This window comes from Galleria mellonella, unplaced genomic scaffold (assembly GCF_026898425.1).
Source record: "Galleria mellonella isolate WM207_F2 unplaced genomic scaffold, CSIRO_AGI_GalMel_v1 utg63, whole genome shotgun sequence".
Classification (NCBI taxonomy): Eukaryota; Metazoa; Arthropoda; class Insecta; order Lepidoptera; family Pyralidae; genus Galleria; species Galleria mellonella.
The window spans coordinates 12,102,214-12,126,156 of NW_026442130.1; the positions used below are offsets into that span (position 1 = coordinate 12,102,214).

The window sequence follows — 23,943 nt, forward strand, 5'->3', positions numbered from 1 at the left end:
ATTGCTAGCAATGGGATTCTCAGTCTCCATTACTAACAATCCCTTTCCCCCCAATTCTTTCACTATTAGAACTCTTATACTATTTCTAAAGTCGCTAGTCTTATATAAATAAATAAAGAATGATAACTTACATCTGGTCCAGCATAGATTAGGTATTAACAAAGACGTGGGTCTGTCATCGAGTTTTAAAAACGATACCATCATGTTAACCACGTTATTGTTCAAACAATTCGTTAACCTAAAACATACAAATAAAATATAAACAACTGTTTTTATTTTAAACATATTTAATATTTCCGTTCATAAATCAACTCTAGCTAGTATCGAGATATAATGTAAAGAATTTTTAAAATCGTTTCCTTTTGTTTCACGTTGACATCATGAAAGTATACATTTTTTAATCGAAATATTAATTCGAGTGTGTGTACTTATCAGATATTTCAAGTACAGTCGTAAAGTTAAATCATTGATTTTGACACTAGCATATTTACCTATCTTCACCCGTGTGATTCCGGCATAGAATAGGCCAACCTTTCCTTTGCTGTATGTGTTGTAAGAGGCGACTTAAAGAATTAAATGGTAGATGGATGAGCATTAGTGTCTCTCTCAAAACATCTCTAAAACCCAAAATGCGGTTACCAACTCGCCTGCCCAGGGGGAAAAGGGATTGTTAGCAATGAAGTGTGACAGCCCCATTGCTAGCAGTATGCCCTATTAGGTCCACCTCCACGCGGTTCCCCCTAGAAACCATCGTGAACAATTCTTGTTGAATTCGTCACGTTGGGCTAACTGACCTACTTCATCCACATTTATGATCCATCACTAGTACCTAGTGTATACCGATAGCACAGGCGGGGTAACCATTCCATTATCACCTATTAAAAAAAAAAAACTCGCCTGCCCAGCGTGTTAACCACTGGTAAAATTCTCCTTATTCTCTTCCTTTATCTCTTCCGGGGAAGGCTTATGTTCAGCAGTGGACAGCGGCTGAAATGAATGAATGATCATATTTACCTTTTTTCAATCGACTTCAAAAAGAAGGTTCTTTAATCGGTTGTATTTTTTATGTTTGTTATCTCATAACCCGATTTGGAGAATTATTTTTTTTTTATATGAAAAGATATTTTTAATAAATAAATGGTTTATTTTCTCTTTACAAAGGGTAGTAGAAGTAACAATTTGAAGTATAATTAAGTGTGTGAGACCAATTTTGTGAGGTGCCTGCGGTAGGTTAAATAGTAATAATATACTTACAAATTGGTTTAATAGAAACTTAAAAAATAGCTTTTCTCACAATTGAAGTCGGTATCTTTTGTATAACACTATTTATTTATTTAATTCTTATTGCATTCCATAATGTGGTTGGTAGATAACATTTCAATTTCAATTATAGACCCTGTTGGGCACAGCGAGTTGAATATAAATTATAAAGATTGTAAATTGTACCTTATGCAACTGTATCTATCTTAAATAAAATTTATTATTATTGTTAAGTAGGAGAGAGGGGGGGGGGGAAGGATTGTTAGTAATGGAGACTGAGAATCCCATTGCTAGCAATATACCTAACCAGGTCGTCGGTAACTATCATGGTTAATTCCTGATGAATTCATCATGATGGGCTAACTGACCTGTTTTCATTGTCATCTATCACCCTTCACTGGTGCTCCGCCAGCGTATCCCGTTAGCGCAGGCGGAGTTATCATACCATTTTCACCCAACAAAAAAAAAGTAGGAGAGAGGAGGACAACACTTTTTTTCACTTCAGAAATAGTCTAAGAATCTGTTACTATATTATCCAGTCATTGAAATTGTATCACGATAGGTATGTATTTTCTGTATTATTATTATTCATTATTTAAGTATTGATGTGTATCTATTCATATTTTAATCGTTATTAGTATTATATAGTTATTTAATATATTCTGTAATTTATAATTTAATTGTTAAATACAAATAAATGGTTTTGAAAAATTACTAATACAATTTTGTAAGATATTTAATTTTGGCCTCAAGTGTATTGCCTCGTCGAGTTGATATATAAATTATGTTAAGTTAGGTAAGCAAGTGTAATGACATGTTTAGTGATGAACCTGCATTTTGTGGGGTAGGAACCGCCCATAAATATTTTTGTAACAGCTTACGCTTATTTCACAATTGCCTTTTATTATGTAAATTATAACTCTATGAAATTATAAAAAAAATAGCTTCTATTGTTAGAAGGTATTAAAAGTACTTTCTATTCATTTTTTTTTTCAATCGGTGGTAATGGAATGGTAACGTCGTCTGCGTTTACCGGTATACAGTGGCAGGGTACCAGTAAGGGATGATATGTGAGGATGAAAGCAGGTCAGTTGGCCCATCGTGACGAATTCAAAAAGATTTAAAAGAGGTGGTTACCAGGGAGACCGCGTGGTGGTCGACCTGATAGGGTATATCGCTATCAATGGGGTAGTCAGATCCTTATTACCAACAATCCCTTGCCCCCCACTTTTTAACTATTCATCACTCACTGGCGGCGAATGTTACACCAACTATTTTCTGTTTCAGTTACAATTTCCAACTAACTTTTTGGTGATACCAAACACCGATCATGTCAGCCTTTAACTGTCCACTGCTGAACATAAGCCTTTCTCTTGGCGAGTTTTGCCACGTTTGGCAGGCCGATTGGCAGCCGCATTTAGGCTTTAAGGATGTTTTAAGAGGGACTCTGCTGCCCACCTCTCGCCCTCACTTACTCGCCTTACGACACCCACGGAAAAGAGGTGGTTTATTCTATGCCGGGACCACACGGTCAAACACCGAAAACAAACAAAAATAATCTGTCTAAAGACTGTAAGACCTATATTGATCTAAATGTGGACAAGTAACATACGTTAACTGGCACAAAGGGATTATTAGTAATGGGGACTGCCGGCCCCGTTAGCACACCCTGTCAGATCGACTCCCATGCGGGCCTCCGTGGAAACCATTGTGGTAAATTTTTGAAGAATTCATCATGATGTGTCAATTGACCTATTATCATTCTCACCTATGATTATTTAATGGTGCCTCGTCAGTTTATACCGATAATGCAGACAGAATTACATTCCGTTATCTTATATATTAAATATACTAATATATTAAAATTTACAGGCTAAGGTAACAAAAGATATTAGAAAGCGGCTTATCAAAACCTATATCTGGATTATAGCTTTGTATGGATGTGAGACGTGGACATTAACTCAGAAGGAAATGGATAAACTTAGAGCCTTTGAAATGTGGTGCTGTTTGATGGAGAAGGATGGAGAAAATTAGCTGGAGGGATCGAATTAGCAATGAGGAGGTCCTGCTTAGGGTTAAGGAAAAAAGACAAATTATTAGAACTATTGAGGACAGAAGGGGAAAAATGTTGGGACACTTGATACGACACGACGATCTTATGAACATTATAATAGAAGATAAGATAGAAAGAAGGAGGGGAAGAGGGAGACCGAGACATAGTTACATCAGGCAGATCAAGGAAGGAGTTGGTGTCGTGTCGTATCAAGAGGTGAAGAGACTCGCTGAAAATCGTAGTGAGTGGCAAGAGTTCCACCGACAAGAGCGCAGCTCTTAAATAGGATACATACATACATACATATCTGTCACGCCTGTCTCCCATTAGGGTAAGCGGAAACAATGGAACGCCAAATGCTTCGATTCAAACAAACCTCTTAAATAGGATAGATAGATAGATTGAAATTATAACTAGTAAATGTTTGTACTGTCATTATTAAAAACACCAAATCCAGATTTTTCCAGTTGTTGTTGGCTTAACTTAAAATTGGCTATACGTTTTTTTTTTATACAACTTAGGATGGCAAACAAGCTAACGGCCCACCTGATGGAAAGTAGTAACTGTCGCCTATAGACATGAGCAGTACCATGGACATAACAGAGTATACTGTTTCGCCCATGATATCCCCCATGCGTTGCCAGTCCTGAGGACTCAGGTGTTACCAGGCCTGTCTTGCGGGAACATAGGCTAGTTTTTATTCAGGTCAGTGATCATATCCAGATTACAAAGGCGAAGTTGAAGGTAAGACTGGAAGAGAAGTCTTACAGAGTTAAGCTCGTCTGTAGTACAGGACTCGTATGTAGTGAGGACTCAGGTGTTATTCCTCTGTACCCAGTAAATTCACGCTATGTCCCTTCTTCACGCTACCCTTCAAACTGAAACACAGCCATGCAAACACAACTGCTTCACGGTTAAAACACGAATGGGACATAGGTACCCAAGCAATCGACTTTTGTACAAATTCTTCTTCTTAATACCTCATCTAAAAGTGGTATAATTAATTGGTTATCATACATCTGAATTACACGCATACGAAGTAGTGGGCAAAAAGCTAGTTTGTCCATAAAAAAGTTTCTGACTACTCCATTAGTCATTATAGTCGTGATTTTTTTATTTTATTTTATTTTAATTAACCCAAAGAAATCATCACAATGACGACGAAGCTGTCCATGACATAATTACGAAACCACGAGCATAATCGACGCTTTCGTTGACTCATCAGTTCCTCGAATTTAAGTGTAATATAATCATGTTGCCGTTTGCCCTGAAGGCTGAGGGTTTTTGTAATTCCTTACCTTATATGTAATGAATGAATTTTGTAAGAATTCATATCAACTGTTAACTGTCCAGTGCCGAACATAGGCCTTCCACTATTGGGGGCTTTGCCAGTAGTTGCTATGCTTGGCAAGTAGATTGGTAACTATTATATTTATTCTATTATTATTTTAAATATTATATATATATGTATTTTTTATTTTTTTTGTAACTCTTTCGCACCAGTATTATAAAAATATACAATGACAATTGAAAAATTCAAATCAAATATAAGTACTAATATAATACACGTAATACCTCTGGTGTTGCAGGTGTTCATAGGCTACGGTAATCACTTACCATCAAGTGGACCGTATGCTTGTTTGCCACCTCAGTGGTATAAAAATAATAATATAAGGCAGCAAACCTGCAATGTCTCTGGTGTTGCGTGTGATCATGGGCGGCGGTAGTCACTTACCATCAGGCGAGCTCTATGCTCATTTGCCCCCTGTGTTATAAAAAAAAACAAATTACCGATTAAAATATATACATAAAATTCCAAATGGCGGTTTTATCGCTAGAACAATCTCTTAAAGACAACCTTTAGTCAAAGGAGAACAGATAGTATTAACAAAATAATAAAAATATTTTTTAATTAATTACCTATAAAGAAGAGTGACTTACAAAAATAAAATAAAAGACAACATAACCTTCAAGAAAAGAGTATATTCCTTTTTAAAAGGCCGGCAGCACACCTGCAATGCCGCTGGTGTTGTGGGTGACCATGGGCGGCGGTAGTCACTTACCATCAGGTGAGCCGCATGCTCGTTTGCCCCCTGTGTTGTAAAAAAAAAAAAAGTTTGATTTTGTTTTTATTCCCGAAATTAGTCTGTGAAACAGTTTATATGGTTGTGATCCATAATTATGCCTAAAGCAGCCTTGAATGAATGTATGTCATGAACACAGCGTCTAATGACGTGTTCCTGGAAGCTGTAATTCGTATCTTCAATTATTAACACACTGGAAGCGGAGGGTTTTCTAAGAATATGAGCATATGAATGTGATTGAAAGGGACTCAATTGTAACGTATAAATAAACAGGCTTATATCAGCGACTTTGTCTGTGTGACCGAGATATTTTATGTACATTGAGCGGGATGAAAAGTAACCTGTGACCTCCATCTCAGACAGTAAGTTCATAGTGATTAGTCAAAAGTAGTAAAGTATTCTTGAAAACATTAAGTTTGAAAATGTTATTGGTGGTATAGATTTTGACTTACCATTGCCTTACGTTAGAATTTTTCCATTTTTTCCATTTTTTAATTATACTTAATCAGATTTTTTTTAAATAACCATAAATATGAATAATATTAAAAAAAATGTGTTCCAAAAAAAAACCACTTCAATTGTGGTAAAACCAGTCATTTTAATTTAAAAATAAAGCTACGGAACTGATTTAGGTAATTTTTTTACGGGATCAATCTTAAAATATAATTTTTAATATAAAAAAAAGAATTATCCATGTCGGTTTATAACTGACGGAGTTATGAGGTAACAAACATAAAAAATACAAACGAATTATGAACTTCCTTTTGAAGTCGGTCGATAAAGATAAAATATAGTCTTATAAAATGCCAATCCCATAATATGTGTGCTATACGAGTAGTATTCGTGCAAATGACCCCAATTTATCGACGGACAGATGTTTTCCTCAACGCACGAGTTGCGGCGTGCATGTAAATTATTTGACTTCTTGTATATTTACGTAATGTTATTATTAAACATAGTGCCTCCTAGCTATTTTTAGATCACTAGATACTTATGTTTTATTTTTATGGTTTGCTTATCTATATATTTTAGTTCTAATATTTTTTTTAAATTACCAAAATTGTTCACTTTATTGAAATTAACAATTAACTTATTATATAAATTCAGGGCTGTGATAATGGATGAAATAATATCATAATTACCTATGTTGCATATATGTACATGCACGTATATACACTACATATTTACATTTATTTATATCACGCTACACATACACCCACGCATACATTTAACCCTCTTTACAATTGGTGACCATGAATTTGTATTATTTAATCATTGCTGTCAATATCTGAACTTTAACAACATGAATTTTAATTATTTTATATATCAATTGACTTAACTTTATGGACACTCACTATTATATATGGTTCCTTTCATACATGTGCTTATATTACTTGCATACACCCACTCTAACTTGCCTACCTCGCTATGGAATCAAAATTTTTGTTTGTATAAGTAAAATAAAATAAAGCCGTTATTGGCTGTATTCATAAGAGACTTAGCATGTAAGTTATTTTTTAAGAGCTGTGGATTTTTGTATAAAATAAAATAAAAAAAATATATATATATATTCTAATTATTTTTTTTCTCATATAGGTACCATGCCATTCTTTACTATGGAACGCTTGGGCATTATCGATTACATAGCCATAGTGGGATTAACAGGTTTTTTTTTCATACAACTTAGAATGGCAAACAAGCGACGGCCCACCTGATGGAAAGTGGTAACCGTCGCCTATAGACATGAGCAGTACCATGGGCATAACAGAGTATACTGTTTCGCCCATGATATCCCCCATGCGTTGCCAGTCCTGAGGACTCAGGTGTTATCAGGCCTGTCTTTCGGGAACATAGGCTAGTTTTTATCCAGGTCAGTGAATCCAGATTACAAAGGCGAAGTTGAAGGTAAGACTGGAAGAGAAGTCTTACAGAGTTAAGCTCGTCTGTAGTACATTTTTATTTAATATAAATTATATGAATATATTTTTTTGTGTACAATAAAGTATAAATAAAGTTAACGTTAAATAGGACTAGAAACTCTATAAGAAGTTAGTATAAGAAGTATATAGAAGAAACCAAGTGTTTATGAATAATTATTGAATGAATGAATATTATTGGTCTAGCAAAGGGTAATAAATAAAAAATTAGTAGCAACATAAATGTAAATTATTCAGTAGGTAATTTTTGTTGTATGGTTTAACAGAGTAAATACCTTTGTTATTCAAGCATATCCAATTTTAAATAAACGGTTTGTAGAATAGATGTCATGGTTATTGTGATAATGTTTCAGATGAAGTAATATTTATTTATGATATATCAACTCCACAACACAACACCAGAGGGAGACTTTGTACATAAGTTGCTTGTTTGGGTACCTCTGTCCCATTCCTGTATCAACAGTGGAGCAGTTGTATTTTTTTTAATGGGTGATAATGAAATGGAACCCCGCCCGTGCTATCGGTATACGTTGGCGGGGCACCAGTGAGGAATGATAAGTGAGGATGAAAATAGGTCAGTTAGCCCATCGTGATGAATTCCACTAGAATTAACCACGATGGTTTTAGGGGGAACCACGTGGAGGTCGACCTGATAGGGTGTATTGCTAGCAGTGGGTCAGTTAGACCGCATTACTGACAATTCCTTTCCCCCCAAGCAGTTGTGTTTGCATGGCTGTGTTTCGTTTTAAAGGGTGGGATATGGCAGAAAATTTACAGGGTACAAAGGAATATTAGTCCTCAGGAATGGAAATGCATGGGATATCATGGGCGAAACAGTACACTCTGTTATGTCCATGGTACTGCTCATGTCTATAAGCGATGGTTACCACTTTTCATCAGGTGGGCCGTTAGCTTGTTCGCCATTCTAAGTTGCATAAAAAAACTGTTAATTTATAATTATTTTAGCTATGTAAGACTATGCCGTGTGGTTCCGGCATAGAATGGGCCTCCTCTCCCCTTCCCGTGGGTGTCGTAAGATGCGATTGAGAGATCTTAAAAGTCAAGGGATGGGCAGTAGCGGCCCTGTTCAAACATCACCAAGTCTTGCAGATGCCAACCCGTCTATCAAGAAATTAAATACTATAAAAAAATTGAATATTTACTCCAAATACTTTAGTCTTTAGTCTTTAAACGAGGCATCTTTATCATCGCTGTTCGGACCCTAGTGTTGGCAGTTCGACACTCAAACTGCTAAAATATATACATTTTTTTATACCATTGAGGTGGCAAACAAGTATACGACCCATCTGATGGTGAGCGGAAATTTTAGAAAATTTCAAATCTTGTAAATTGGCAGTTAGATTCTTTACATAACGAACAAAAACAGTAAGAAAGGAATTTTGAAAATTTAACCCCTAAATGGATAAAATTCTAAAAGTTACGCATACGAAATCTCGGCAAAAGCAAGTAATACCTCTAGCTAGAGGGACACAAACATCCACAAAAGTAATATGTTAAAGTTTAAACTATAGAAAAAGTTGGTACACACAGACAGACAAAATTACTAACAATGCATATAAAATACAATGTAATAAATAAAATTTAGCCGCCTATTATCCAATTGTATGGTATCACGATACAACAGTTAAAGAAACATTCCTTGCAGTTTATTTATGTGATTCTACAGTGTTATTAGGATTTGTAATAGGTTTTCGCTGTGTTTTATGGCCTATAAATATTACAATAAGCTGTCTAACATTATGATCGTCATTATTCAGCTTTATTTAGATTTTAACTTTTATCCACAACTTTGTACGAACGGATTTTTAAAGTAGCAGCTTGTCTACAACAAAATAAAATATATACCTACTATATTTAAGGTTAGACCTTTAGGAACGTAAATATGTAAACTGCAGTCAACTTGATGCAGTTGTTTTTATGTGACACTCGTATCGAAACAGACATACAGACGAAAATAAAAAAATAAAAATTCGACTTTTATTGCTCTTATTAAAAGACTTACCATACCATATCTGCTATTAAGTGTCAGCAACACGCGCGTTAATACCTCTGGTATTGCAGGCGTTCATAGGCTACGGTAACCGCTTACCATCAGGTGGGCCGTATGCTTGTTTGCCACCTTAGTGGTATAAAAAAACATGTATCACATCTCCATATTTAGAAATGATAGAATTTCATCGTGCCTCCGATCAAACTGTTTATAATTACTCCTCTCCATCCAAAGGTTGGCTGGAAGAGATCGCTCTTAGCGATAAGGTCGCCCATTGTTTTCTCATTGTGATTATTTCTTGTAATTGTTTATATTTATAATAAGTTTACTATTGTAATCTTTTGGAGGAAACAATAAAGAGTATCTATCCATCTATCTATCAATATGATGAGTCGTCTACCATCATTCACAAACGGATGTCACGCGTCACGGTCCACGTTTTACCGACCACCGTAACATTATGACTAATTGGATACTTGAATTAATAACATTAGTAACAGCGGTGGGAAACTAATACCATAGTAATGTAAATACTAATACTAATAGTCATGTTTCGATGCTTACATCATTCTCAATGTCGATGAACTTTGAACGGGCTACATGTTTTAAAACATGCAACATATTTGCATGTAGCGCACAGTTGTTTGCAGTTTACTTTGCTATGACCAATTTTCTGTTTGAAAACACAATTTTATGTTCATAGCAGTGCTTTTTGCTGTAATATGCTGACGGCTTCTCTGATGATAAGTAGTAAATGGCATAATGTACATATTTTATTTATAGAAACTTAATATCACAAAAGGCAAAAGAAAATTCGTAAGGCATCTAATAATAACTGCAACGTCGCCGGGGGGAAAGGGATTGTTAGCAATAGAGTTTGACAGCCCCATTGCTAGCAATATGCCCTATTAGGTCGACCTCCAACGTGGTTCCCCCTGGAAACCGTCGTGAACAATTCGTCACGATGGGCCAATTGACTTGCTTCATCCTCGCCTATCATCCTTCACTGGTGCCCCGCCAGCGTATCCCGATAGCGCAGGCGGGGTTACCATTCCATTATCACCCATTAAAAAAAACTGCAATGTCGCCATATTGAATATTTGTTTTCGATGTTGTAGGTACAAGTTTTTGTGTTCGCAAAATTTTGAAAACTATAATTTTTTTGCCGTGTAATCCTAGCATAGAATGGACCATCTGTTCCTTTCCTGTGACTTAAGAGGCGACTAAGGGAAATTAATAGTCTATTAATGGACAGCAGCTTTCTTCTTAAAATGCCAAAACTTAACTGCGGTTGCTGAGACGCCTGCCAAGTGTTGCAACTAGTGATAAATCCCTCTTAATAGGTAAGGCCTATGTTCAGCAGTGAATAGTTGACAGCTGATGTGGCAACGATGATGAAGATGATGTTAATTTTTTGACAGATTTTGATATTTATAAATTGTACAGCAAAATATCACATTTAGCAACCCTAACAATGTTATGTTATGTCATATTTATAATTCTAAGACTGTTTAATGCAAATAAACTAATTTTATTTCATAACTGTAACTTCGTCCACATGATTGAGGTTATATAATATATTTATTTATTTATTTATTTAAACTTTAATGCACAGTGACTCCATGTACATGTTTACATGGATGGTAACCTCGATGGGTTCTTAGTTTGCCCTGAAGAGAGAGTGAAGGATGATAGGTGATGAAGTCACATACAGTTTGTCATCGTAACGTGTAATTACATCAGATATTAATCACGTTTGAAGGTGGACCTGTTCGTGTATACAGTTGTCATCAGTAAGTCAGAAGTTTACAGTGAAAGCCTGTACAAGTTTCTACCTATTAAAAATATATCCTAAAAAATCGGAACGAAAAAACCTCTATGTAACCTTCGGTGCCAGCATGAAGGTCGAGTTATTATTTTAAATTTCCTGCAGATATATTTATTCATAGTTTCGAATAAGATAATTTGCAAAAACGTGTTTCTTATAAGTAATTAAGTAAGCCAGACCAGACAGCAATTTTCGTCTAGCGGTGCCAGATTGAATTAGGTGTTGTTTTATTTTGGAACTTTGCAATTGAAATTATATGTTATAAATGTGTGTTGTAATATTTTTTTATATTTTTTATTAATATAGATGGAATAATAATCCCGCCTGCACTAGCGAGTATGAAGTTGGATCAATTACCCCATCTGACGAGTTCATATGGAATTAACCACTACTGTTATATAGGGGACGACATTTTTAATGGGGTGAAAATTAAATGTTGACTCCGCCTGTATTATCGAAATATGCTGATGGGTGCTAATAATTGATGATAATGTGGATGAAGACAGGCAGTTTTCAGTAAGGATGGTGTGAAAGTCGCCCTGTTAGCTCATATTGCTAGCAATTGTGCTATTAATCTCCATTACTAATAAATCTGTCCTCATGAAGGGGACACTATTAGTCCACATTAATAAGAATATCCTATGCTGTAGAATAGAATAGTTCTAATTTTATAGCTTTTACGTAGGTTGGAGGGTTTGGATTAGGGCAATATGACAGTCTGTGGATCCTACCGAAATCAAAGAAAAGAAATCATGAGTCCTATTAGTATTTAAATGTGAAAGTTTATTAAAGTATTAAAAAAATGTTATTAAAATATGAAAATCCAATACCAATAATTTTTTAGATATTTTTTATTTTAGCTACCACATTTCGTCATATTCGTAGAATACTGACGGATCTAACGAAGATTATATATAAAGATCCGTCACTATTCTACGACTATGACGATATATCACAATATCGATGCAAGAAATACAAAACAAAAATAGACCTAACCAATGCTCGTCGATACCTGATAGCAATGGCCGAAATTACAACTCCATGTACGCGAATCCGGCCACATATTGCGGATTGTTCGTGGTTCAATATATTTTAATTATCGTAGTAGTCATAAAGTTAAAGACGATTTAAAAAAAAAGCTAAAGACGACTCTACATTATTTAATGTAGGAATGTACGTTCACAATCGAATTAAGTGTTTGAAATTTGAATAAAATAAAATGCTAGCTTATTGTGAGATTTTTAATGAGTAAAAATGAAATAGTAACTACGTTTGCGCTATTGGTATACTACACTGGCAGGGCACTAGTGAAGGACGATAAGTGAAGATGAAAGTAAATAAGTTGGTCCATCGCACCGGATACATTAAAAATTAATCACGATTGATTCCAGTGGGACCGCATGGAAATCCTGACAGTGTATATTATTAGTAATAAAGTTTCATTTATTCATTCAATGGGGCAGCTAATTCCCTTTACTATAAATTTTTTTTCCCTCCCTCTAACTGAGATCCAATCCAGTGCTTGAAATTAACTAAAATGGTATCGTATTGTGAATTTACTTCATTGGGATTGTATCTATATATAAAAAAAAGCACTAAATGTTATTCATTGTTCCTCTTTTCCCTTCTTTGCATGATTTTTTTTTAATGTGAAATAAATCAAGGTGATGAATTACATGTTCAAAATTAAAGGAAAAATAGTTAAAAAATAAATTTTACAGCTATGTTTTGTTTTTTGCAATGGTCATTAAAAAGGTATCCAGACACGATCAACTTAAAGTGAACTTAGTCTTTTATGTAATTTTTGGGCATTCAATGTTATGGTGAAGATTTCCATCATTATGCAAAGAAGGATTAACAAGTCTAGTATGTATATTAAAAAATTAGCCAAATCGATCTAACCGCTCTCAATTTGTTCGATTCAAATTGTTCGACATTCGAAAAATATGTTGTTTGTATGTGTTATCAACGAAAAAACAATTTTGTTTTCATGTCGAATTGCGAAACTTCTGCATCATCTCCTTATTCTTTCTAAAGTCGTTTGTATTTGTATATTTAAGACCCATATTTGTCTGATAAGTAATGACATAAGATGTTATGTACCCTATTTATATGTAGATACAAATCAAGGTATAGTACCCTTGAATCGGTCCAGACGAGAATTAAAACCGGAACCTGATTTATGCGAAGTAACCTGTTTTAACCACTGCATTTCGATCGTTTATTTTTGCCATCGACTCTCCAAAAATAGAATTGCATACTAATAGCTCATACTAAAGAGTACCTAAGTGCAATATTGATAGAGTATAGATTTTTATGTCATAAGTAGGTCAAACATACAATGTCATATAATATTTAGAGGTTATAATAAGCAGCTGTTAATAAATAAAGTAGTTATGCGTTAAATTCTTGAGCGAAACATAATAGCCGTATGTTTTCAATGTAGTTACACAGTAAGAAGTTCTAAAATAGTTGGCTATTTGCCAATGGAATAATGAAATGTATGTATAAATTGTATTATAGACGGCTTATAACTAAATTTAACACATTTCCAGCCCACTTTATACTAATGGTAGATTAAATTGTCGGAAGGTACTTTTTGGATTTTTGATGGAAAAGAAAAAGACGTCGAAGGTTTCTTTTTTTTTTATATCATGAACCTATCAATCAAACTAGCAGTCCATCCCGCTATTCGCTATGTATATTTTTACAGACAAAGAAGTAAAATCATTTAATTACGTTTTGAGTGTATTCATTACACATTTTTAATGATTTCTCTCAATCCTAAAATTGCCTGGAAGAGATAAATATTTAGCGATAAGGTTATTATTATTTATTATCATTATTGTCTCTTTGCTTGCTTTTATGTAATTCAATTTATGTAATTAATTATTTATTTTGTTTGTGTATATATTGTTAAACTTTATAATCTGTATCATTATTTGAAGGGAACAATAAAGCGTTTTCATTTATTCACACAGACAAAAAAAAACAAATATGCCCTTTTTATATTATGTATTAGTTCAGATGATGATTTCTTTATCACTTGTCTGTAGAGGACCCAAGTTCTTTAGACAAGTAGCAAGCGAATCCATCGAAGTGGTTATCACTAGTAAATCAATGAGATAGAATAAGATGGCGACTTGCGACGTTATTCTTAAAAGGAATCGGGCGACGAAAATTTAAAAGCACAAACCAAAACACCCAGACCTGAGTCAATTCAGAAAACTCGTTTCCTAAATTGACTCGACCGGGATCGAACCAGGAACCTCATTTACGCAAAGCAATATACCTACTGCAGGGCAAGGGAGGTTTTCCATCAAATCAATTCCTTCATGACATCGCCGGATCATCATCATCATTTCAGTCGTTAGCTGTCTATTGTTAAAATAAGCCTCCCACATAAGGTGGGTTCTGCAAGTAGTTGCTACGCTTGACAGGCAGGTTGGCAACCGCTGTTAGGCTTTTAGTATTTTTTTAATAGAGACGCTGCTCCATCCCTTCATCACCAACAATACCGGATGCACGACAATTTCTATCTTTCATCTTTGGATGCCTACGTAATATTAAACTCATCTATTCGTGACTAAAATACAGCAGACTTATCAGATTTTATATAAATATTCGTGATAAAAATATGCAAATTTCTAATAGGATATAATTATGCAGAAAATATTAATTTGCATATCGCATCTATATTTCTTATGACTTACGATTATATCCCTTCTCCATAAATTAGTATTCAAGTTATTTCAGAATAAAATTGATAAATATGTATTCCCTACTAATATTTGATATCTAACGGATCAATTAAACGTCATGAAATTTAGTATATGTGTAGTAATAGAGATGGGAAAGGAGGATATACTATATATACTATATATATATATATATATATATATATATATATATATTCTGGATCAATCAATATATTTTAATCACATGAACAAAATTTTTACTTTATTAACTAAATAACGTAATACACTATATCATGTATCTCAAATTATGATAAAAGCATTCACTAGAAAGAGATTTCAGAGATAAACAGAGAATCTCAATACTATAAGAGTATATTACACTCTCATAGTCAATATATAATATATTTTTGTTATGTTAAATTTCATCAACATCACCATGTCAGCCCTTAACTGTCCACTGCTAAATATAAACCTCCCCCTTTATCAGTAGTGCTACGCTTGACAGGCGGAGTGGCAACCGCAGTTAAACTTTGGAGATGTTTTAAGAGGGACGCTGACGCTACGTAAAAATTATTCCGTAAATAAAAATGGTAGCTTTAATTATTATAAAATTAATGCAGTAAAAATCATATCTAGTGTCTACATAAAATTACGATAAGATTAAGAATTTACAATTGGATATGTGATTTTGCTTAGATAGCATCCGATCGTAGGTTTCATACTCGTAAGACCGGTATTTCATTTATGTATATTTAAATCGGCGTGTACGCTAAACCAGCGTTTTACAAGTTTTACAACAGGGAGAATTCCTACAAAATTTACATATTTGCATACAACATTGCCAGTTGTCGTATGCAATTTTGGGTAATTTTTTTAAAATTCGCGAGATTTTCATTGAATAGTAATTTAAGAGATAGGAGCGCTCGCTTAGTCAACTCTCTTCTTCTTAAAAGAACATCAAATAAGTGCAGTATAATATATATATATATATATATATATATATAAAAATTATATCTTTATAGAGTAAGTGAAGAAAATTATTTTTTTTGAGAAAAACTATTTGAAGTATGGAAAGAAATCAAACGTCCTATTTGGATACGTTTGTATAGAAATTGAATGAATGAATGAATGAATAAAATGCAATTCCATTTGTTATTCTGCAACTAAGCAGCTGTGTTTATGTGGCGGTGTTTCAGATTTGATGGATTGGATGTGTCAGGGAAATTACAAGGTACATAGACGTAACATCTCAGTCTGGGGGGAAGGAAATTGTTAGTAATGCGGACTACCAGTCCCATTACTAGCAATATAGCCTGTCAGGTCGACCTCCACGTGGTCCCCCTGCAAATCACCGTGCTGAATTCCAAGTGTATTCATCACGATGGGCTAACTGGTCTGTCTTTTCATTTTCAGCGTATACTATTAGCGCAGGTGGGGTTACTAGTCCATTATCATCTATTTAAAAAGATTATGCACTGTTAGGGTTTCATGTATCCATGCTATTTAATTATATTAAAAGATTTAGTTACTTTGTCTAGATTATTTTCTTGCATATTTTGCCAGTTGATTCTTTCCAGTGTGAAAAAAAATATATATATATATATATATATATATATATATATATATATATATATATATATATTTATATATATATATATATAAATTATATATATATATATATATATATATATATATATATATATATATATATATATATATATATATATATATGATATTTGTTTATTTCATTTATTATCACGCAATAGGTAACCTCATACCTATATACTCGTATACAGAGATTAAATTTGTGCGTCAAAATTATTTTTATCTACATTTACATTTGACCTTTGACATTATTCAAAACGATGTACGGTTTTGATAATTTCTCCTCCGTGACAGTATACAATGGACATTATATGCTTCTCTGAATACATATCGATAGAACACTTCTCTTGGCTGTTATCCAATTATTACTGCAGAACTAAAACGAACTGTGGACCAGCGGGTACACCATGAAATGAAATTCCGAAATTTCGGACTCAATTTCGTGTTTTTGTTTATACCAATACCAATTGGACCAATAAATGGAGTTTAACATTTCGTTCGTCATACATCCTATCATAAAAATCCAACATTTTTAATATTTCCAAACGGTATGTATTATGTAATTTTAACATCAAATTTCTGTTTCGTTTGGCTCCGAAATTTCGGAAAACATTTCATGGTAGACCCTCAGATAACAACTGTGATATATACTTTTTGAATGAAAATAGAATAGTAACCCCGCTTGCGCTATTAGTATACACCGGCGTGGCACCAGGGAGGGATGATAAGTGAGGATGAAACAGTTCACTTGACCAATCGTGACGAATTTAACAATAAAACAACCACGATGGTTTCCAGGAGGAACCATGAGGAGATTGACCTGACAGAGTATATTGCTAGTAAGAGTACTACTAATTCTCATTATAAACAATCCCTTTTCCTTCCAACTTTTTTTTTATACCACTGAGTTGACAAACAAGCATACGGCCCACCTGATGGTAAGTGGTTACCGTAGCCTAGAACACCTGCGATACCAGAGGTATTACACGTGCGGTTAACTGTGATAGATAAGTCTTTTATTGAATGAAATGGGATGATAATCCTGCTTGGGCTATTGATTTGCTCTGGTAGGGTACCAGTAAGCGATTATAGGCGAGGACGAAATCAGGTCAGTTGGCCCATTGTGATTAATTCACTGTAATAAATGACGACAATTTCATAGGGCGATCGTGTGTTTGTCGACCTGATAGGGTACAATGCAATTGAACCTTGCGATTATTCCCAATTCCTCCTCTATTTCCATTTAAGACTTTATTAGCCACTTTATAGCGGTGAGACCTTGTTTGCTCTTTCTCTCTTCGTCCATTTCATTACTAAAGGTCGTGTCCTTGAAAAGTGTCTGTTGCGTCTCTTATGATGTTACTCCATCTCACACCGTCTTCAGCCTCTCGCAGGGCAGCTGCAACAGACAGTCTCGTAACGACGGTTACTTGGTCCGACCATCGACTAGGCGATCGTCCGCGTGGTCTTTTTCCCTCTATCTTGCCTACAACCATTAGCTTGTCCAGATTGTCCGACTGTCGATGAGACTTGTTTGCTATTTTATGTTTAAAACAATATATTACCATAGTAAATAAGTCATTGAAGATTTTAAATTAACATTCTAGATTGTAGCAGATGTTATTTCAAATAGGATATGAAAATCACTGAATAAATTTAAAAGAAAACGTAATTTAAAAACGTAATCGAAAATTACTGGATTTGAGCCAATACATCTAGATGTATTCTGTTTAGACTTTTGGGAGATTTGTTCTTTGATGTTTACCAGAAAATGAAATGTGCATATGTATGTATTATATTATATTGTATATTATATTGTACATTTGTATAGTTCTTAATTTTATTAACGTTGGAAAGTTGAATAACCGGGAAGTCTATTATGAACTCTTTACTTTTATCTAGTTTACGTTTCTGACTCATGTATCCACTTCTAACAATAACTAACTCAAAGCGTTGCGTTCAGTCAGTGGATACTGGTGACTCAGGCAGGAATAATAGCTGCATCAAAACCGAAACACTAACAACCTATATATACGCACTATACAACAATAAATGCCCTCCCACCATCCATCTTCTCCTACTCTGGCAGGAGAGAGCGCTCCTACACTTACCATAAAAGAAACACTATCTAGAAACCATCTTGAAAAATGAAAATTACTACAGAGGGCAGAGAGGACTGTCAGTAATAGAAAGTATAATAGTTCGACCTCAGTCAGCCAGTTATGGCATATCATGGACATGTGGCATCAAACCTTAAATATGTTATGGGAAAATTTGGTAAATATTAACAGAGCGTTTATATCTCATAAACAATGTATCCGTGCCGTCTGTAATAAACGACCTATGACACTTTATACGCTACTATTTCACCAGCTGAAAGTACTTACGGTTCCATCAATGTATATATTGGAGTGTTTTTTTTTTAATGGGTGAAAATGGTATGGTAACCCAGCCTGCGCCAACGGGATACGCTGGCGGAGCACCAGTGAGGGATGATAGGTGAGGATGAAGCAAGTCACTTAGCCCATCGTAACGAATTCAACAAGAATTGTTCACGATGGTTTCCAGGGGGAACCACGTGGAGGTCGACCTAATAAGGCATATTGCTAGCAATGGGGCTGTCAAACTCTATTGCTAACAATCCCTTTCCCCCATATTGGAGTGTTTTTTTTTTATGGGTGAAAATGGTATGGTAACCCCGTCTACGCTAACGGGATACGCTGGCGGAGCACTAGTGAAGGGTGCTAGATGAGAATGAAAACAGGCCAGTTAGCCCATCATGATGAATTCATCAGGAATCAACCATGATAGTTTCCAGGGAGAACCGCGAAGAGGTCGACCTGGTTAGATATATTGCTAGCAATGGGATTCTCAGTCTCCATTACTAACAATCCCTTTCCCCCCATATTGGAGTGTTGTCTCTTTGTAAAAAAAAAACATTCCTATTTTTTTGCAAAAAAATATTATTTTTATAATTTTACTATTATAGAAATCCTGAGAGGCTTAGTTACCAAACATAAAATCACATCTATATCATAGTAAGTTACTCATCATGTATAAGAATTTACAATAAACTAGCAAATTCACTTACTGATCTGTGTTTGAAAAGGTTTAAAGTCATTTTATGTAAATGGTTGATTACAAAATGTTTATATACACTGAAAGATTATTTTACAAGTAAAATGGACGACATAACATAACTGATTCTTGAATGTAGGATGTTGTATGCAATATATATTTGTAAATCTATGACTGTTGTAACTATGTGAAAAATAATGTCATGCATGTATAAATTTACAATAATAACTTGAATATCAATATGGCTTCAGTATTAATATAACTTGTACCTAATAGCAATAATAATTTTTTTTTATACTACTTAGAATGACAACAAGCTGACGGCCCACCTGATGGAAAGTGGTAACCGTCGCCTATAGACACGAGCAGTACCATGGACATAACAGAGTATACTGTTTCGCCCATAATACCCCTCATGCATTGCCATTCCTGATGACTCATATGATATTCCGCTGTACCCAGTAAATTCACGCCATATCCCACCCTTCAAACCGAAACACAGCCATACAAACACAACTGCTTCAAGGTTGAAACACGAATGGGACAGAAGTACCCAAGCAATCGACTTTTGTACAAAGTCTCCCTCTGGTGAGGACATATAAAAATGTTATATGCCAAGCTGGCTGAATGTTAAGGATACACAAAATGTATTACCTAAACTTACCCCATTTATCGCAATAAATATCCCTCTGAAGGCCATCAAAGGTAATCCTTGATGAAATCGTCACAATGGTACGCCAACTGATGTATTAACCACTTCATTTCTCATTTACGTCAGCGTGTACTGATAGCGTAAATATTGTTCTTTGAATTCTTGTATTTCAAACTATTTACTTACTTAATTTTAATTCAATGAATATTAATTGTATTTGAATTTTCCTTAAAAAGTTAACGAACACAATTTTGTATTTAATTAACAAAAAACAATTCAATTTTAACAAAACTAATTTGGGGGGGGGGGAAGGGATTGTTAGTCATTGGGTCAAATAGCCCCATTACTAGCAATATTTCCTGTCAGATCGACTTCCACGTGGTTCCCCCTGGAAACCATCGTGAACAATTCTTGTTGAATTCGTCACGATAGTGTAACTGGCCTGCTTCATCCTCACCTATCATCCTTCACTGGTGCCCCGCCGGTGTATACCGATAGCGCGGGCGGGATTACCATTCCATTATCATCCATTAAAAAAAAACTAATTTGGGACCAACACGAAAGCCCAACTGTTAGATTACAAAAAAAGAATCGTCAAAGTTGAATTAAAATTAAAAACGATATATAGTCAAATTGAAAGACACGAGGTAAAGTTAAATACAATAATTGTGCTTAAAAGGTATAAATTAATATTGTTTCCTGGTATTGTTCATTCATTGATAAAAGGACAATGAACTCGTGTGATTTGTAAAGACTAACTTAAGTAAACTCACTTTTTGAAAATTACGGTACTTCTAGGAGGTGTCATGTCTTATATGTATATTTACATCTATACCATATGGCATGTAAATAATTACAAATAAATGCCCATTAAGAAAAAAAATATAATACGTTGGACTGATAAGATACATTGCTAGCAACAGAGCTGTTAGACTTCATTACTAACAATCCCTTCCCCCTTTAGAAGTTGTTTGAAAAAAGAGTTTGTTACAATCACGATACACTTCTATTAACTGCACTGCACTGGGGAAAATGTATAAGGTGCGACCTTATACATTTACCCCGACAGTAACTCAAGGTAAACGTATGATCATATTGATTTTGGCGGAAAACCCAACTATGTACATACATAAGATCACGTACGCACACATGCACAAATCCGGTATGACTATGTACACTACTACCAAGTACACTATTAATCATTATACTATAGAATACTATGGGAAAGTCTTCTCAACATGACGTTTGTCATTCATATATTAATGACGAATATTGACAGTGACGTGTGAGTATTAGGTATTAGGGAACATGTAATAGGTATTGTAGAATTATTTATGACGCGTTTATATATAGATTACTGCAAATTCATTGGTAGTATTGTAGTGACGCCAATTTTATAAAAAAATTTGAGATAACTATTAATTTGTGAAATATATTATTAAAATATGTGAATATATATTAACTTATTAAACTTTAGTACACATATATTATTAAAATATGTGAATATATATTAACTTATTAAACTTTAGTACACTTAGAAAGTGTAAATAACTGACTTAATATCAAATAGACAAGAATTACAAAAAATATAATTGATGGTACAAAGTATTAAGCAATATTAAATTAAATTATTATTTAAATATAATACTCTATAGTATTATATATATATATATATATATATATATATATATATATATATAAAATATCGGACAAAAAACTAAGATACAAAAGAAACACCGTGAGTCGTGAGTATATATATATATTAGTTATTATTTTTTTAAGCATTAGTGGCTATTAATAAATAATTAATTATTATTGATAGATTATTACTATTTTAACATAATTAGCTTCGTAATAATGATACGGATTTGTTTTCTTATAAGTTATTAGACTTGATACTATTCATGTACTGTTGTGATACTGTTCATGTAGGTGGGCCGTTAGCTAGTTTGCTATTTTAAATTGAACAAAAAATATTTAATTTAATTTCATAACGTATGGTCACCCTACAATCGACGGCGCCGGCTCAGACGTCCCAAGATATACATGGGCGAGCTAACATCTCGATCGTTCAGTTGCGCCCGCGCATCCAAACCGGTGTTTTCGTTCTAAATATACACGCCGCGTATTTACACTCGTGACACATAGTGACCTGTGAATAAAATAAAGTGATAGTAAAAAGTGAAATTTTTATTAACAGGTGCGTCATGACATTTTAACTCTTTTTTTCATAAATTAATAACCAATATATTTTAAATTCTTCAATAACCGCTTTAGATGATTCTTTTACTTAATTGAAAAGATTTATCCCGTATTTGTGTTCATATAACTTTGGTCAAGATTGAAGTAGATTTTTTGTGGCGTAAAATTTTATTTATTCAACTTATTTTACACATTTTAAAATTCATTTTTGGAATTTAACGCGACGGGATAACAATAAGGCCAGTATGCACAACTTACGTTATGTTAAAAGTCTCGAAAATATATTAAAATGTTTAAGAATCGCTAAACAAAAGTCATATTCAGGCATAAAAAAAGTTTCAAATAAAAGAAGCGGATAAAGTAGGAGATGAAAATAAGGAAAATAGGCTCTTCGACTACTCCATAAAATACATTTTAAATAACTTTTACCCTAAAATCTTTGCATTCTATAATTATATTAAAATCTGATAGTTTATGCCAACTTACTTTTACAGAAACCACACTGAAGTTCGTTCATCTATTTGCAATACTAATGCAACATACACAAATTGACAAAAGTATGAAAAAGTAAATTTTTATAAGTATGACTTATAAAAATTTATTTTGTTTAACTCGCCGAAAGTTATATAGTAAATTATTTCGATTTATCGATGACATTCAACAATTAAACAAATTTCCATATTTCTGAATTATTATTAAAAAAAAGTGCTTTACTAATCATAAACAGTTGACTACTTTATAAATTCAAATTACCAATTTTGGAAAATACCATACAAAAATCAGTATTTAGGAATGATTATTAGTTAATAGTGCTCTACGATAATAAATAGCAAATTAAAATTGAATTATAATTGTGTATTCTAAAAATAATGAAACAGTCTTCAATGGGGCCCATGTTCAGCGATGTACAAATATAAAATACCGTTACAACCATATTTAGAAACAGACAGACAAAATTTCTAATAATTTTTGTTTTGGCCTCTAATAGTCTTATTAAAATTCCCCATATTATTTTTTCTTAAATACAATTTTACTAGATTACATAGATAGAGTGTCTTCATACAAATGCTTCGGGAAAAGCGCATCAACTTATTCGTACAGTTTTGCTTAATAAATAGTTATGAGCGTTCACTTTATAACTTCTATATTTATTATGTTTTATAATTTTTGCATATTTTTAATGCGTAAAAATTCATTTTATTTATTTAATATAGATACGTCAAGATACATTATATGCGTAAGTAGTAAGTAGTTTAATTTGCAAAATATTCTTACAAATTTTGTATAAATATAACATATAGACATCTTTTCTACAAAATTTCAACTGTATATATATATATATATATATATATATATATATATATATATATATATATATATACAGTACAAAGTACAATACAGTATACAAGTACAGTACATATATATATATATATATATATATATATATATATATATATATATATATATATATATATATTTGAACTAATTATAATACTAGTTCAAAAAACTTTATTTCCTTAGTTAAGTTTCAAAAA

General features: G+C 33.4%; 1 protein-coding gene and 1 long non-coding RNA gene across 2 annotated transcripts in view; one reads left to right on the plus strand and one right to left on the minus strand.

Annotated features, from left to right (window-relative positions):
• Positions 1 to 926: 926 nt before the first annotated feature.
• LOC128201818 (uncharacterized) lies at positions 927 to 20,397 on the minus strand. The gene is made up of 3 exons (XR_008253443.1): positions 20,219 to 20,397; positions 4,998 to 5,078; positions 927 to 987 (listed from the first exon to the last, which is right to left on the minus strand). It is a non-coding gene; the product is annotated as an uncharacterized LOC128201818 (long non-coding RNA).
• Positions 20,398 to 22,250: 1,853 nt separating this feature from the next.
• The window catches only part of LOC113521719 (hemocyte protein-glutamine gamma-glutamyltransferase-like), a 29,381-nt gene continuing 27,688 nt past the window's right edge, over positions 22,251 to 23,943 (plus strand). The window contains exon 1 of the mRNA XM_052899814.1: positions 22,251 to 22,406. The gene's annotated coding sequence lies outside the window, so the exon portion shown is untranslated. The remainder of the gene's footprint in view (positions 22,407 to 23,943) is intronic.